The sequence below is a fragment of the Echinops telfairi genome, unplaced genomic scaffold (genome assembly GCF_000313985.2).
Source record: "Echinops telfairi isolate 266 unplaced genomic scaffold, ASM31398v2 ScPeMD7_23;HRSCAF=83, whole genome shotgun sequence".
Classification (NCBI taxonomy): domain Eukaryota; kingdom Metazoa; phylum Chordata; class Mammalia; order Afrosoricida; family Tenrecidae; genus Echinops; species Echinops telfairi.
Window position 1 is genome coordinate 84,178,652 of NW_022103920.1, and position 12,131 is coordinate 84,190,782.

Consider the following 12,131-nt stretch of genomic DNA (forward strand, 5'->3'; position numbering starts at 1 on the left):
GAATGACCCTATGCACAACGGAATGAACAGTGCCTGGTCCTGCGCCGTCCTCACTCGTGCGCTTCAGTTTGAGCCCATTGTCAGGGCCACTGTGTCCATCCCTCCCATGGAGGGCCTTCCTCGCTCTTGCTGCCCCACTAAGTCACCAGCATTACCTTCTACTTTAACAGCTTTATCATGCTATAATTCATACACCATGCAGTTCCCCAGGTAAAATGGGCGCATCAATGGGTTTAATTGCACTCATAGAAGTATGCGACCATCACCACCATCCAATCTTAGAACATCTTCAGAAAAGGAAGGAGTTTTAGCCCATGATTCAAATACTTTCAGTATAATGTATTTCTATGATGCCGTGGTTAAGCATCTAGCTTCTAACCAGAAGGTTGGTGGTTCAAACTCACCAGAGGCTCCAGAGGTGAAATATATGTCACTCGGTTTTTATAAGAATTTACAACTTTGGAAACCCCTTGGGGCAGTTTTGCTCAGCTCTAAAGGGTTGCTGTGAGTTGAATGGAAACTGACTCATTATTAATGGGTTTGTTTGCTTGTTTGTTTGTTTTCATTCCTGTATCAGAGAAGAGTTGAAGCCTCTTTGTAGAACAAAATACCCTAGCCTCCCAAGCAGTTAATAATACCGAAGTTGAAAAGCGAGTTCCCTGTGGAAGGATACATCTACTTCCTACCCTCTTTCATTACAGCGCTAAGAATAATGGCTATGTTGGGGGTCAATTTATGACACTAGAGAACATTTAAAGACAAAACAGTTCTTTGAAGTTCTTCAGCTATCATTTCAAACTTCTGTGGAAAATCATTCTCACCAAAATGGTTCACAGCTCGCATAGCATGTCTGGGCCCATTCAGATTCTTGGCAGTAAGATGCAATTTTTTTTTAAATAGCCAAGCTCCAGTGGGTAACCCTTTGAAAGAGGCATTTATTGTTTGTTCTCTAAGTTATCAAACAAGTCTTTGCATACTTGGCTGCATACGCGTGCAAAATGGAAATTTTTATTCTAGGTTATGTGGTAGAGTTTGCATACTGAACAGAAGTTGTCTAAAAATATATGGGGAAATTCAAATGCATTTCCTCCATAGAGAACATTCATCCAAGAACAAGGGTCTACCCCATTCTCTGAAGTCCTGCCCCATCACCGGCCCTCAGTAGTAAGAACCCGTCACAGTCCTTGAACATGATGAATCAGACTGGTGTTTCAACAGACAATCAAATGCTAAGAAATCTGCCCCTCCCCCCGAAAAAACCCAGCTTATTAGTTCATTCCTAAATCAATGAGCCAGCAAAAACAAGACTATAGTTGAGCTGGCAAAAATCTCCCGTGCATGTAGATTCTGTGAAAAAGTTCAAGGGGGGAAAATAGGATTCTCCCACATTATTTATGCCGTTGTCCATACTAAGGCCCCTCAGTAGATGATGTTTACATATGATGACAGAGGGTTTACATGGGTTTCTTGCTTGGCCTTGGCAGGTCGGAGCCCTGGAGTCTTCTTCCAGTTCAATCATAAATAAACACCAGTCCTTTTAGTGTTCCATGTACACACTGGGCTCAAAGCAGAACATGAATTACTTTTGTGTGAAAGCTGCCATGCAGAATGCCCCACTGGCAGTTAGTCAGCACAAGTTAATGCAAGCAAGTTACGCAAGTTAAAACAAACAGCAGAGAATTGGGTGTGAAAAAATATTAATCAGGTGCAGCTCCAAAACATCTGCAGAGTGAAGCTAGCTCTTGTCAAGGTCACTTACTACTCATAAAGAGGGTGTTCAGCTTGACCAAAAATATCCCAGAAAAAAAATGAGAGCAAAACCAACTTTCAAATAGGTGTGGTCTATTTTAGGCCACCTGCTAAGAGGCACGCTTTTCAATCTAACATGAGATTTCCAGGTGTGTATTTCTCTCGAAAGGCGCTGTTCTAATAAGTTCAAGGGCTTCAGATAAAGAAGCTATTTGGGAAACCTCAGATGTTGATATGCATGGCCAACATGTCTTTGAGAGTGAACACGGCTGATATTAGCGAAAGACATATGAACCTGCTTGTTCCCCTCTCAGTGGCCCACCAGCCTTCCTCGTGATAGAAAAAGCTCTTGTTAGCATTCAGTTAGGGCTGCATGTCTTCAGCAAGACTTGGTTCAATAGGGTTTCTTCGGAGCACAGGCTGTGTAGATTGAAGACTTGGCCCGTGACTCTGGTCAATTTACACGTACATAGGAACCTTTTCTAGGACACTGTCCATCTGTCAGTGCGTTGTCCTGTGATGGCCTGTCTGTGGCTATGATGCCGAAAGACATGTCACCAATAGTTCAAATACTACCTGGTTTCAGCAGCACTTCCAGACTAAAACAGACTAGGAGGAGAGGTGCAGTAATCTAGCTCTGAAAATTAGCCAATGAGAAGAACATGGGTCACAACAGAATACTGTCAAACTGAGGAAGAGGAGCTCCCTAGCTTGGGTCGCTACACAAAGCTGCAACCACAGACGCAGACTCACCAGCGATCAGGAAGATGGCTCACAGCAGACCTGACCAAATGCATCCCATGGTTGAGAGTCGATTTCAACTCATGGTGGCCCTCGGCTAGAAAATAAGGTTTTCTCAACCACAAAATAAGGTTGATAGTAACAGTCCCAACTTCAAGGGACTTCTTAAAGGAGGATTCCACAAGACAAAGAATGGAAAGTGCTGAGCACACAGTGATGTCCAACAGATGCTAGCTATTTTTCCCATAGGCCCTTGCGAGGCCCAAGCAGCAAAGAAAGGAAAAAGAGGCGGGAGAGCAGCGAAGCAGTGGGGTGTGCACTGATGGAAGACTCCTTTAGCCTTAGTTTACCGTGAGCAGAAAAAAACAGACAGGCTCTCACTGGAGGCCCTCGAGCCCGGGATTCTCCAGGGATAGTCTTCTAACTCCGCCTGGCCGGGTCTGTGGCTCGTACGCTATTTTCAGGACTATCCTCACCCCAACGTGAGCGTGCGGCTGGAGTCGCTGGTCATGGACTGGACACTGTGGTCATGGACTGTGCCTTGTCGAAGCCGCAGCTGTTTCCTTCTTCTTTCCTGATAACAAAACTCCAACTTGTGTTCAGGGGGGTTGGAAGAATATCCTTTGGTTTCAGGAAGCGAGGAGACCTGGTGACGTAGTGGTTACACATTGTGCTGCTAACTGCAAGGTCAGCGGTTCGAAATCACCAGCCACTTCATGGGAGAAAGACATGGCTTTCTACTGCCATGAAGTATGACTATCTCTGAAACCCCCAGGGTCAGTTCTACCCTGGTCAGTTCTACCCTGTCTAACAGTTCTACCCTGTCCCTATGAGTCATGCCAACTGGATGGCAGTGAGTGGGTCTGAGTTTTAAGTCAAAAGGAATGAGCTGAAATCCACCTAGATCAGTCATGGTCACCTCCTTCTCCTTTAGGAATTGACCAAATATGGGCACCTGACCCAATGCTGGCCACTGAGATGTAGGGGAAGTTCACCAGGGAAGGTCCTCTTCCTATATAAAAAGATAAGACCTCACAACGAACAAGTCTCCACCTGTTCTCCTTCTCCTTGTCCTGAAGACCGATGTGGTGGCTGAAGCCATAGCAGCTATATTTTGCACAGGAAAATGACAAGTTGGCCCTGAATTCTGCAGATCACTGCAACAGAATAGGCAACTACTTATCTCCAACCTTCTTATTACATCAGAACTATGATGCTCTCTTTGTTTCAGGGTTGTCTGTTGCTTGCTGTTGACGGTATTCTCACACGCTACCTCATCAGCATATTCCTGACTCTCTACCTGACCCATTTGAAGTATGGGGCCCAATCCATTTTTTATTATTGGGCTTTGGCTTAGGCTGCGTTAACTAGAGAAACAAATCCAGTGACACCCATGCATGTGTAAGAAAGAGCTTTATATCAAGAAGCTTATGTATCAGGAAAGCAGCCCAGCCCAGTCCAACTCAGGTCCATAAGTCTGCTACTCATCCATACCTCCCTCTTCAGACTCATGCAGTCAAGCAATGATGCAGGATACAGTAATATCACAGGCCTGAGGGTGCAAAGTCTTGTGAACCCAATGGTAACAGATGCATCTCCAGGGCCACCATCAGGGTCAGCCAGGAGGAAGGTGAAGGCAGAGAGAGAGAGAGAGAGATCCCAGGACCTTCCTTCTGAGAAAGCCAGGCCCACAAGGAGGCCCCATCACGCTATGGCCTGATTGACAGGTTGAATACCACCCCTACACTTTTATATAGTTTCAAGTTGACATGAAATGATGTAACTACCACAGACTTTAGCTGAACAAATATTTTCAATAGTCAAGAAACCACACCGCCAATTGTCTGAGCTTACATAAGAGCAAATAGTCATGACATGTGATAATTATTCTGTGTCCATCTTGTGTATAGTTGAAAACATACATTACCCAGAAAAGCAGAAACCAACTATAGAGTTTTACTGCTGTGTCCTACTAACCCGATCAGTCCACTTGGGTATTAACAACCACCTAAACCCAGGTGGAGTGGCCGCGCCACTTCAAATGGCACAATGTGGACCACTAGACACCCCCTCAGCACTGACTTCCTGTTTCCACATTTTCCCACTGGCCACCAACGACTAAACCGCCTTCGGCATGAATTATACATGAACAGAAGGACAACAAAAATGCTCACAACTGAACCAACAAGCAACATCACGAAACATGGAAAAAAGATTGACGTTGTCCAGGATTTAATTTTACTCCTAGTCACCCCCATGCCCATGGAAAGAGCAGTGTGGAAATAAAACTTGATTGCATTGAGCAAATCTGCTGCAACAGACCCGTTTAAAGCATTGAAAAGCCATCATGTCGCTTTGAAGACTAAGGCTTCCCTGACTCGAGTTGTGGGATTTTCAATTGCCTCCAATGCGTGTGAAGGCTGGACAATGTTTAAGAGAGGCTGAAGAAGAAACGGTGTCTTTGAATTATGGTACTAACGCAGAATATTAAATACACCATGGCCTGCCCGCGGCTTGCTGCTCTGAATTTCACTGACCCAAGAGATCTCCTTGGAAACACTTTTAAAATTGGACCTTCCAATGTGTGTCCTGGGTTATAATTCATTTCATAAAATCATCTTCCTTAGTTTCCAAACCAAACCCATTGTAATCTACTTGGTGCTAACTCATGGCAACCCTATAGGACAGGGTAGAACTGCCCCGGTAAGTTTCTGAGACTGTAACTCTTTAGAAGAGTAGAAAACCCCATCTTTCTCCCTCCTTGGCTTCAGCCTTACCTAAAAGATTGATGGAAAGGGCAGTTCCCTGAACACTTCTGGGACCCATCTAGCCAAAGGCTTACTGAGGCCAAGATGTTCACTTAAAATGGAAATTGTTGAATGAGATCCTGACTTTCCAGCTATCACATCAGTGGTAGTCACAAAATATCACATGTCGTGTGAGTCCACGAACTTACGGACTTCAGCCACACTTTCTCCAGTCTCCGAGGCTGACAATCTTTCCTCTCTTGGCTCATCTTCGAGGTCTCCAACACCGCCCTTATAGCTCTTGATCCACGCCAAAACTGCCCATTTTTTTATGTTGTGCAGCATTTCTGTAACCCTGCAGCAAAGTTTCAGTGATTTGAAAAGAGGACCACTTGGCATTTGTTAACATTGTGATGCAAGCCTTAATCTTGAAGTCATTTTTTGGTACAAAAAGTACAGTTTTTCTTCTGAAGGCAGCATTAGGAGACCAAGACGAGGTATTACTGATAGAACTGTCTGCAGCCAGCTGCCGATTGCTGAGTGATGATGAAACACGTTTCCTTGGGGACAGAGCCCTGCCTGGATGAACGGAAACCCATGCAGCAGTGCTTTTTGACTTACCCTCATAAAAGATACGGACAACAACAAGCATTAGCGAGGGCCTGGAGGGTCAGTCTTCATGCACTACTATAGGATTATAAAATAATATAACTGCTTGCGACAATAGCTGGGCAGTTCCTCAAAATATGAAACATAGAGGTACCATAGGACCCAGAAATTCCACAACTAGGTGTACACCCAAGAGAAAGGAAAGCACACGTCCACTCAAAAATGTGTGCACAAATGTCCCAACAATATGATAGCCCCAAGTGGCAGCATTACAGATGTCCATGGACTGATGAATGGATAAAATGTGGTCTATCGATACCAGAGGACTATAATTCAGCAAAAAGAAGGAATGAAAGCATAGATACACGCGATCACAGGGGTAAACCTGGGAAGCATCAAACAAGTAAAAGAAGCTAGACACAAAATACACATATTTTATGATTCCACATATATGAAATTCCCAGAACCAACAAATCCATAGAGACAGAAAGTAATAGAGCAGTTTATTGTGGCCGTGGGGGCGCTGGAGGGGGGAAATTGGGGTGAATGTGGTGGGGAGGGAGTGACTGTGTTTTGGGTACAGAATCTCTTCAGGGGTCATGAAAATTTTCTGGCATTAAATGGTGGTTTTAGTTACCCAACTCTGTGAACCTAATAAAATAGACCAAAATCCACTGAACTTTAAAAGTATAAATTTTATGGTGTGTGAACTGTATCTCATTCAAGTTGTTATAGTAAAAGAAACGTGCCCTTAATAATGTTCTCAGATCTTGAAAACGAATATCCCAAGGCTGAAAGGGAAACATAGGCCTTCTGCGTCTTCCTCCCTCCAGCACGCAGTCCCCACAACTGCCTGCAGCAGCCCACAGCTGAGAGTTTTAGGGTAAAGCCAGCAGATCATCACAGCCAATCCCACTGAGGCAGCAAAACTCAGACAGGGGCAACTCTGCCCTCTGCCACTGCTGCTTCTGCGCCAGTTTGGCGACAGAAATGCTGCCACTTCAGAAACTACAGTATTGCCAACAGGAAAAATACAACTGTTTCCATCTTATTTGTGAACTACAAATTATAGTGTATTTGACTTTTAATAGTCTCAAAAATAAAAGCAAGTTGAATTATGAATCTTGTACTTTCCCGCCATTTAAACCACATGATTTCCTTTAAAAAAAAAATCTAATTGCTGAGCAATAAAAATTCCTTTCTTCCTAAATACAGAAAGGAGTCAATGCAATGTTTCTCGAATACTCCAGCTTTCCGAGCCGCTATGTATTATTCCACCGTTGCTTTCCAACAACTAATCCCAGATCTAAATGGGAAAAACAAGCTAATCCCTCATTAAAATGATCAATGGTGGGGAATTAGTACCAAACAGCAGACAACTCTCACTCTGATATTGGAGACTTCTTTTTTTTAAGGAGTACTTATATAAAAACAGAAGCACAATCGTGTCTTGACAACAGAAGTTCCTGTGGCTTCTGGCATGTAGCTCTCCATTGATGAGTCCTTATTGCACACAAGGCACACACGTGAACTTTCATTCTTATCACAGTTCTTTCTGTCCCCTCAGAAAGCTCCCAGTCACAGATGAGGACGTAATTTCCCTGACACACCTGAGTGAGGGGCACCTGCTCCAAGCTGACTTTCTTTTGGTTTGTGACAGTGCCTGAAATTCCAGTATTAATCCTCACCAGGAGGTGTTGAATCTGTTTCCTTCTAGGAAATAGATCCTCCATAGGCCGTAATGAACCATGATCTCACTTGCACAGGTTCTTGAAATTCAAACCTAAGACAGCTAGAGTCAGGGTAGCAGAGGAGACCAAAGAATCCAATTCCTAATCCATCAGTTTGACCCAAGAGGCTGTCCTTGCCTGAGGGATCGTTGGCCATGCTCCTGTTTCCTAAAAGGACTTGACAGATCTGCGTTCTACAAGGACAGGGCAGTTTTCCCAATACATGTTTTCTTGATTAGTTCATCTGCTACATGTTATTTCAGTGGCTTCTGATAAAAGGTTGCTGGTTTAGAAAATCCTACTCACCCCTACTAAGACCCAAGAAGGTTAAGGCCAGTAACACAGAGTGAGTGGTAGCACTAGATTTGAATACTCACAAAGTGGGTGTATTTCATTTCTGCTCAATTTCCCCCACTCTGCTAATCAAATCCAGACCGAGTTAGGAAGTAACCCAAGAACGTTTGTTTTCTGTGGCCCTAACCACTCACTCTATCTTCTGAATGCCACTGCCCGGCCGCCTTCTCTAACTGGACTTTCAGCCGCTTTATGTATACGAGGGTTAAACATGGCTAAATGGCTGGCTGTGGGTCCCGGAGTCTCTTCAGTTTAATAGCATCCACCAATTTCAACTAAAAGTGAACACCTCATCTTAGCATTTCAAACATCACTAAAAATAAAGTCTAGTCTCAAAAATAAGTGGGTTTAAACGTAATATCTTAAGCCTTGGGAATATGAGAGATACTTCAGCAAACCGAAAGCTGTTTTCATCATTACATGATTGTAAGTAGACTGTGCGTAAAGAGGATTTCCCACACATAGACACACACACCCCACCCCACCCCCGCCGAGCGTCTAAGTTAAATCAGCAGAGGGAATGGAAGATCAGTTCTGGTCCCTGTAACACAGGCTACTGCTGCGATGTTTTATTTTTTATTTCGGAGGATGTTTTTTAAGGTTTAAAACAACAACAACAATGCAATATTGTTGTGTTGCTTCATTCAAAGGTGGGGGGTGGCCTAACCAGAATGGTTGCTGGCTTCACGTTCTTTATTCTTGATTTAATAAAAGAAGAAAGGGAAGAAAGGCCTGCTTTTTAAATGCTTCTCAGTCTGGTTTCCCTGACAAACCTGGTTGATGGGCATCAGGGACCTGTGGCAGAGCTTCCAGGAGGAAAAGTCGCCATCACTCATGCTCATTGGATTTCTATGACAGAATGATCACCTTCTGGAGAAGCCGGCATAAGCACATCATTATTAAACCTTGCTTTAGCATTTCTTAGCTGATCACGGATGCCGCGGTCCTTGGTGGCTTCCCTCCGCCGGCACTGTTTGTAGTTATTTGACCTTTTCTCAGTGGCTAATCCACACAAAAAGCCCTAATTACTTCGCCAGCTTTGGCCAGCCAGCAGTGTGAATAATCAATGACACTCATTTAGGTATTGCACAATCAGATGCTTATGGTGTTTAAAGAACAGTTTTTCCATTGACCTGCCACAGCTGGGGGACAATTCCGAGCAGGAAAGCTGCTGTTGTCATCACAAGATGACCAAGTGACCTTGAAGGTTGAACCTTGATGACTCAGGCCTTAACTGGGCCAAAGGCATCACACAGAACCTGTTTTGGGAGAGAAGGGAGGCATCATTGCATGCTGATGTGACATGCTCCGCTGCCGAAGTAATGCTCTGAAATATTGACAAACCACACGACGCATATTGGCAGGTAAAGTTCAGTATCGGTACACTTGGTTTCAGCTCCGAAAGGAGATTAGGAGAATAAAATAACAAACCTGAGCTCCAGCCACATCTCTTTATTTCCCCACTCACTACCACGGAGTCCATTTGAAAAGAAATGTAAAGCACATTTCCTGTCTCGATAGAAACGGAAAGGTTCCCAGAATGGTTAGGAAGCCCTCGTGGCCGCAGGGCTAAGGGCTCTGCTCTTAATGGCAAAGGTGGCAGCAGGAACGCCACCGCGGCTGCACCGGCAGGCAAGCGACTCGGTTTCCACGCAGGCGACAATCTCTGATACCTATGGCGCAATTCTGCTCTCAGCCCAGAATCCACTCACAGGCCACGGATAAGGTATTTGAAATGGCTTAGCACATTCAAAGTCCAGTAGATTCTCATTAAAATCCCAGCTTAGCCATTCCCAGAGAGGACTACTCAAAAGGTGTGAGGTCTGCGGTTCTTTGAAATGATGACAAATGACCAAATTGCCAATAAAACAGAATGATCGCATAATTTGATGTTATAGGAAAAACAGGACTCCTGGGAACACGATCCCATTGAGAATCAAGGATTCAACATCTAATTGAATGACAGTAAGTAACCTCCGCTCGTAGGAGAGCCACAGTGCGCACGAGCACGTTCCAGGCTCCAGAGAGCGTCTCTCCAAAATTACTTGGGTAAACGCTGCTGTTTAGGCCTTTTTGTTTCACCTTCTCGTGGCGATCATGTGATCATTAAATTGGAAACTATTAATGCTTGCTTCCGAATGTGGATGAATTGACTTTCGGACCACCTTCCACTTTTATTTGCTCATTGCAAAGCAAGCAAAGTAAGATCCGGGGGAAGAAGAAGACACAAGAAAACAAATTGGCAGGACAATGAAACACTGTAAGTGTCCTAAACTGGGGACAAGAGCAGAGCAGAGCTGGAGAGTGAGAAAGTCCCAGATAAAAGAAAAGGAAGGCAGGGTCGCCAGCGGTGATGGCACAGTCATCCTTCCTTCCCCAAACCTTCAGGCTGTCCTGATTGAATCTGGCAAAAGAAGGCACCCCGGCTAATCAGCATGCAGTCGGTGAGGCACCGAGCTTGCTGGCAGAAGCAACACCATCTACAGACCCAGCAGAGAATGAGGGAAACAGGCAAGGCTGGTGGAGTAAGCCAAAGGAAAATCGCTGAAAAAACATACACCAGTGAGAAGAACACATATTTGATGATATAATCCTGACTAATCCCAAAACCTAAACCCATGTTTGGGGCTCCTGGGATGTACCCTCCAAATATTTATTGAGCTGCCAGAATCCAACGTGTAGGAAGTGAACGGCTTTTCAAACATCATGTTTACCTTCAGCAAGCCTCAGCATGTTTTCTTTAGAGGAAGGCATATTTGGGTAATCTCCTTAACTCCTCCCTTATGCAAATAGTGGCTTTGTTGGAAGCTAGGGTCTATCTTTGTCTTGGCCTAGACAGGCCTGGCACCTTATTCTGCAGGACTTATTCAAGGGACCAGTAATTCCATGCACCTGGTCTCAGCTTGTAATGTAGCTGAGAAGTTATCAGGCTTCTAGAAACCATTTATTTCCTCCCAAAACACTCATTCTTACATATTGCCAAACTGTCAAGGACATAAGGTTATTACTAAGGTCAGCAGTGACAGGCGGGCAGAACGGGAAGGGGGAGGAAGCTGCGAGATAGAGGGAGCCGCATCAGTTACCCATGCACAATGCTGAGTAAGTAGTTTCTTCCACAATTCTGAAAAAAAGGTTGCCATTTGGTAAATTAAAAGCATACCACTAAGCATGGCAAGACAGTGTGGGCAAGGTATTTAGAGGGATTGCTACTGCCAGTCACACCTGTCACCTCGTTGAACTTCTACGGTGGCTATTTATACAACTGGTAGCATTACAGATCCAATTTTAAATTTAAACGGATATTTCTAGGAGAGTAGGTATGTAGGGGCACAGATGGGGCAGGGAGAATATCCAAGTATCTGGGGTTACATTGAACCTCTAAGTACGGAAATGGTGACCTTTTGAGACTGGCCGTATGGGAGCCCAGGTAGTTTAGCGGTTACTAGTTGGGCTGTGACCTGCCAAGTCAGCAGTGTGAACCCACTAGCTGCTCCTTGAGAGAAAGACGGGGTTTTCTACTCCCATAAACAGTTACAGTCATAGAAACTCACAGGGGCAGTGCTACCTAGTCCTATAGGGTCATTATGACTTGATGGCAAGGAGTTTATATGGAATTATATATCATTTTTTTAAATGTTTGTATGGATGAAAATAGTCCCTTGGTAGCACAAGGTTGGTGGTTCGGACCCACTCAGAATCGCCTCAGAAGGCAGACCCGGGATCTGCTTCCAAACATAGAAGCCTTGAAGACCCTCCGACAGTTCCACTCTGTGCATGTGAGGTTGCTACCAGTCTGAATCAATTCAACAGCAACGAACAGCAAGGAGGAGGTAACCGAGGCTCACGGGAATTGGCGGCTGGACAAAGATCATAGCCAGGGGGCAGCCAACTCGATGACAAGAAGCATATCTCCGAATTGAGAGCTTTTTATTCATCACCACCAAAATTCCACTCCAGAATCAAAAAGAACAGGATGGTTCTGTTGAAAACCTGTGCTACTACTCCGTCTTGCACCATCCATATGTGCTGGCATTATCTGGGTAACCTGGGGAAAGAACGCCACTGCTTCTTGTCTTGTCTCTTCTCTGATTATCTGCTGTGCAAACGATAGAACAGTTTCTACACTCAGGATGGGATCCTACATGATTGAGAAACCAATTCAAAGGAATGCTTCTTAAGCTCCCAGCAAGTTAGCAACTCA